The 6,275-nt window shown below is 36.5% G+C and overlaps 1 protein-coding gene across 4 annotated transcripts in view; it reads right to left on the reverse strand.

Annotated features, from left to right (window-relative positions):
- ITGB8 (integrin subunit beta 8) overlaps window positions 1-6,275 on the reverse strand; it is a 93,914-nt gene that overhangs the window by 86,935 nt on the left and 704 nt on the right. The window lies entirely within an intron of this gene.

The following is a 6,275-nucleotide window of genomic DNA, read 5'->3' on the forward strand; positions in this document are numbered from 1 at the left end:
CGTGTCCTCTCGCCCTTTCTTACTCCCATATGAAAACAACCATAGTGAGGTGTATATGAGGTTGAGAGTATTTGCCTCCACAGGAGGTATGTTTTCACCATGCCCCGATTCACAAATCTTTATCCTCCTCTCTGCAGTTACTCTGTGAGGGTAACAGCATTACATGGCATAGCCCGGCAATCTCCAGGGAAGGAGGTCCAAACTCTGTTCCTAGGATTCCATGCTCTCACATGCATGTTACCTATGGCCATTGTTTCCTTGCCTCCTGGACAACCCTGAAACACCCAGATTTCCACCACAATTCACCTTTGCACACCAACAATTGAGAAAGGGGATGAATGAAAGGCCTTTTTCCAAATATGCCATGGGCGTCCTCATGAAGGTCCTCTATCTGACAATCACACTGAATGTATAACTTAAACATCTAGAAACTTTTTAAATCAAGTATGAGGCAGCATAACTGAGTTCAAATCCCATCTTTTCTACTTACTAGCTAGGTGATTTTCAGTGAGTTACTTATCTCCTCTGTGCTTCAGTTTCCTCATTTCTATAACAGGAATAACAATTCTACCTCTCTCATAGTGTTAGTATGAAGGTTAAATTAATGTGGTAAATCATTTATATCAGTGCATGGCACAGAGAGAGAGCTACCCAGTTGTTTGTGAAATTACATGAGCATTGCACTTTCTTTCCACTACATATAGAAGCCATACTTATATGACATCTTTAGGATACAACTGGAAAAGTTACATTTTTAGAGATTAGCAATTAGGTCACCTACTTAAGAAGCTCAGTATTTAATTGTTCAATTTAATAAAATGCAATATGCATAAGCATAAAATATTTTTTTCTATGGCTTCTTTTATAATCAATAAATAGCTTACAGAATACATTTCATATATAGCTGGAGAAGATACATAGGGCTAACAGTCCTCATGCTGGCAAAACTCCTCTAAATGTGTAGACTTGGGCTGCAACAGGGACTAGAGTTTTGAGGACCAAGAAGGACTGAGCATAAACAATACAGGGTTGGTTATGAATGTTGTCAGGTCATTCAATGAACATATAAAAAGACTATTTCCTTATGTCAGTTTGGTAAGGTAAGATTCAATAATATCAAAAATAACATAATTTTTATATAAGTTACTCACTGAGACCTATCAAACCAGTGAAAAGACATCATTTAAATGACTGAGAATGCTATACAACAGGCACTTTCAAGGAGGATGCTTTGAGCATCTTTGCTTAATAAGTACAAACAAGAGAAAGACTATATCACAAGGCAAACAGTTTATTACGTTTTAAGAAAACTGGATGGTCTCTGCATATCAGGCCCCATTTATTAAAGTTTAAAGAACTTTAGATAAAAACTGTACCCTCTGAGATCCATCTAGTGATCAATAGAATGGCCCTGGGGGAGGGGAGTGGTGAACAAAGTGAAAATTTAACATAAACTATACCTGGATAAATCTAATTTAACAGGTGGGGCAGAAAAGGCTGTTAAACAACACAGACCAGATTATCTCAAATACTTTATTTGCTTCAAGGAAGGTTCATTCAAAATGGAGTACAGGAAAATTGAAAAGGCAATATATTGTTGCTATATCATGTTATTTCTTATGTCTCATAAAAATATCAAATTGGAATGAAAACTGATTATCTTGTTAACTGTCTATATTAAATCCTATTCAACAGTGTAACTTTCTCTTCTAAACTATATCCTCTGGCTTCCCTTGTTTTATTAAAGTTATTAACTAATTTTGTTTTTAGTCCAATCAAGGCTTAATTAGCTTAATAGGTATATACATTCATGAATAAATAATATATCTTTAAGACTTAAACATACATTTTAAAAAATTATCAGCTGGTTAATATTATTCTAAGAACTTTTTCTACCTGGTCAGTCCTCTTATTCTTCAGAGTGCTATATATGGTTCTACCACTTGAAGATATCCTATACTTAAAAAAAAAAAAGTTATGGTATTAATTCAACTTTTATCAAATCTGAGTGGACAAAAGAAAATCACAGCAAAATCAGCTTTTTAGGCAACTGAGGTGGTGAACTGACCATGGAATGTGGGAGAAGCAGAGAAATCAAGGGTGCTGCCAAAGTGTTATCCCAAACTACTAGAAGACTGACATCGCTTACTGAGATGAAGAAGAGTGTGAAAGGAGCAAACCTGAGGGAGAAAATTGGAAGTTTGGTTTTGACTATGTTAGGGTTAACTTTGCCTTTAGACATACAGTGGAGATGTTGAATAGGCAGTTTGCTAGACCCTCTGGAAATGAGATAAGAGGGCAGGACTGGAGCTGTCAGCATAGAAATGGTATTTAATACCCAAGACCTGATCAGTCCACCTGAGACCCAGTATATATCTAGAAGAGAACATCTGAGGGCTGAATCCTGGGCCACTCCTATATTTGGAGGTTGGGACATGAGAAAGAACCAACATCAGGGATGGAGAAGGAGCTTAAACCAAGAGAATGGGGGTCCAGGAAGCCAAGGAAAGAAGTGTTTCAAAGGTGGGAGTGATCAACAGTGTCAACTCGCTGACAGATGGTAGGTCAAGAAGGATGAAGACTATGAACTGACCATCGGATTTGACAATAGGAAGGTCACTGTGATCTTAACAGAGTGGTGTAACTTCAGGGATGATAAAGGAAGCCTGAGCAATGGATTAAAAGAGAAGGTGAGGAGAATTGGAGACAGCAAGTATGGACAATTCTTTCAAGAATTTTTGCTACAAAGGAGACAGAAATAGAAGATGAGAGCTATTACAGCATGTATGGATATGCATATGCTGTAAATGATCTAGTAGAGAGGAGAAAAATGATGATTCAAGAGACGGGGAACAGTCCTTAAAACTGAAACTCAAACAAGATATACCTGCTGTGATTCCACTGAAATAAAGTAATTACATTTGTCTGTATTTTTTCTTTTTCATATGCATGCATACTTTTTAAAAAATATTTTTAATGGAGCTATATAATAGAACCACTGAGAAGCAAATACTTGAAACTGTCTTTGCCTTTGCTTGCCTCCCTCACTTCCGCATTCCTCCCTTTAAAGATAGTGGATGTTCTTGTGGCCCTAAATTTTAGCTAAAAAAATTTGTGTTGTGGGGATTAATGAAGCATGCTTCTCCTCTAGTAGTATTTTGATTTACTGATATTATTTTAGGACAAAATGATATGAGACATTTGCTTCAAAGTAATCTTGTTGGGGGAAGGAAATGAAATGTGTGGGGGAAGACATGAAAGAAGCTGGGCTTCAGTTGATAGTTGATGAAGCTGGGTGATGGGTCTGTGGTGATTCCTTACACGATTCTTTCTTCTTCTGTGTGTGTTTGAAAATGTCCGTAATATAAAGTTAAAAATTAGAAGAAACATAGTGTCAATACCATGCTTAATCCAAAGAAATCCATTAAATGGTGAAAATTTTGATAATTTGGTAACAGGTGAAAGAACTGTTTGGGGGCACAGGAATTTTTATGGCATTTTTCAAATCATATCACCTACCTTGCTGGTATGATTTGAAAATATACAGCACAAACATAGCCTTCTCATATACAGTACAAGCTTTTTTATCGGAAAGTATCTCAGTTGCTTTAAGATAGAATTAATTTGGATGCTTTTTGTGCAAATAATTTAGAAAACTGGATTTTTAAAAATGAAGCGTTGGTTCTCTTAAATATCCTCTCACTTTAGGTAAGCATAAAGAATTCTGAAACTTATTCTATAAAACATGTTCTGAGGTAATATACTACACTTACAAAACAATGCTAATCCAGTTGATTGTTACGTAAAAGAATAAATAGTTGATTATGCACAGAAGGTGATATTTCAGCGCAATAGTTACCACTTTCCAAAAAGAAATGGTAGTTTCTGAAATTTGTCACTCTTATATTGCTATATAAAAATATAGGTTAAAAAGATTTTTAGCCTTTCAAAGCTAGCAAATGTAGAAACAGCAGTGTTACTACATTAACTCTTCAAATATTAACCATTAGGTATTCTCTAGTGTTTTCCAGTTACTCACTAACCAATTTATAGTGTTATTGTTTCTCTGATTGTCGGTAATTTCCACCAAGGAAAGTTGAAAAACAAACTCCAATAATTTTTTTTCTAGATCAGAATAATGTTCAGATTTTATTAATAACATCCCCCGTTCTCACTATATATTCGTTATTAAAAGTCCACTATGTATTTGGGACCTGTAAATTCTACTTCAAAAATTAAACCCAAAGTTGTGCCATTTATGGTTTCTTTTGTATGGCTTTATTGCCCTCAACATATCCTTGGTGTAAACTACTGAGCAAGGGAACAAGATTTCCTTTGTAACTGATACCTAAATTTCTATTCTGCTTTAAGCATCTAATTTGTACTGTGAAGACATATAATTTGAGACTTGTAGCTATATCACAAAAGTACAACAGTTTATGCTGATCTCTAATTTTCTGAGTTGTACTGGCTATAATTTAAATTTTTTGCATGTTTTTAACTGCAGTGCAAACCAGTATACATCAGAAATCTTTGTATATTGACAGAGACTGGGAAAAGGATGCCTTGTTCTGATTTCAGATAAGCATTCCCTTTTCACAACTGCAGGTGCAAGAGAGCTCATTCATAGTATTTGCTTCAAATCAGCTACAGTCACTGGATGGAAATACAATGCTATTACACGACAACTTGACTAATCTTTACAAACGCAATGAATATTTTAAAAAAACTCACAATTACTAGCAAAATCTGGGGGCAAGTAGCACTTTTTCTTTTGCCTAAGTATTGGGAACAAAATATACCCTGTTGACACAAGTTTTGGTCATCTTACTAGTGTATGTGCGTGTGTATGTATTTACTAAATCCGGAAAAATACTTTGTCACTTATTAACACAGGATGGAGTTATGCTCAGTGGTTTCACTTAACCGATAATTGATAATGTTACTTTTTCCTTTGCCTTAAGTTTCACTTATTTTAAAATCAACTTATAAGCCAAAAAAGAGCCACAAGATAAAAATTAGCTCTAACTGCTCTCATTTCACACAGTTGGATAAATCTTCTTTTGAAACAAATATTAGACAGCTGTGTATGCAACCAATAAGTGAAGCTAGCATGTTTCCATTATAAACCCTTATTTATAAGGCTATGACTTGATGGTTTTAATTAGCTTCAGGCAGAAATTTGGCTCGTCAATTCAAAGCATAGGAGAACATTTTAATCTACAGAACAATTACAACTCTCCTTCAACAGGAGAGGCCAGAGAAAGGCTCTAATAGAATTTAAGTCTCAATGACCAAACACAGATAAAGTAAACATGTTCCAAAAAGTATGGCAATAATCATTGCATTGGCAAAAATAAATATTTGGCCTACATTTAATACCAATAAGAACTCATCCTAAATTCATGATTATTATTATCACTTACTTTATGTCTTACTGTTTGCTAACAATCCAGTACTGCCACCTTAAATTTGCATCTAATTCAGAAGTGCCAAAGCACCTTTTCATACACTATTTGACTTGAGCTTCTCTTTGTGATTTGTAAAATGAGGGGACAATATCCTTTATAAAGAAGTATCCTCTCCAAATCAGGTAGTTCTGACAAAAGTGGCTTGCCTGGACTGATAGTTGTCAATCCTGCTCTTGGGTTCTGTCTCAGGGTCTCGGTCTCAAGGATTGATCTCACTGAGGGATCAGTTAGCTAGGAATTGTTTCTTGAGCTGAAAAAACAGTGACTTAAAGCAAGAATATTCTTCATATATGTTTAAGTCATTCAGGCTGAGCACTATGGTAGAGGAAACTTGTGTGCAGCTATCCTTTCTTTCATGGACTCAAAAACAGAACCCTCACTCTCATTATACCAATTTATCCTCAGGCTTGAATCAAATGCAAGTTAGGGGTTAGTGGACCCACATACTAGAAAGATGGGGAGCACCTTCAAGGATGCCTTCAAGGACGGGGCAGAACCCCTAAACGGGCTTCTGTAAATACGGCCCACCACCCTCCCAAACTTCCATTCTATTAACTGCCTCCCTCAGCAACACACAGGGTCTCCTCAGGTAATCAGTTATTGCTGTCCCTCTAGGGAGGAAACGCTTGACACCTGGCCTCCCTCGGGCCACCTGCAATGGAGAACGGCGCCACACACCCACCCTTCTGAAGTTCTCCGCAGATGGAGGCTGTCACCGGGCCGCTTACCTGGCCGGGATGCTCTTCGTGACAGCCCAAGACCTTTGAGGAAGGGAAGAAAACAAAAGAAAACAAAACAACTTAC

Source organism: Balaenoptera borealis (genome assembly GCF_965194805.1).
Source record: "Balaenoptera borealis genome assembly, chromosome: 7".
Taxonomy (NCBI): Eukaryota; Metazoa; Chordata; class Mammalia; order Artiodactyla; family Balaenopteridae; genus Balaenoptera; species Balaenoptera borealis.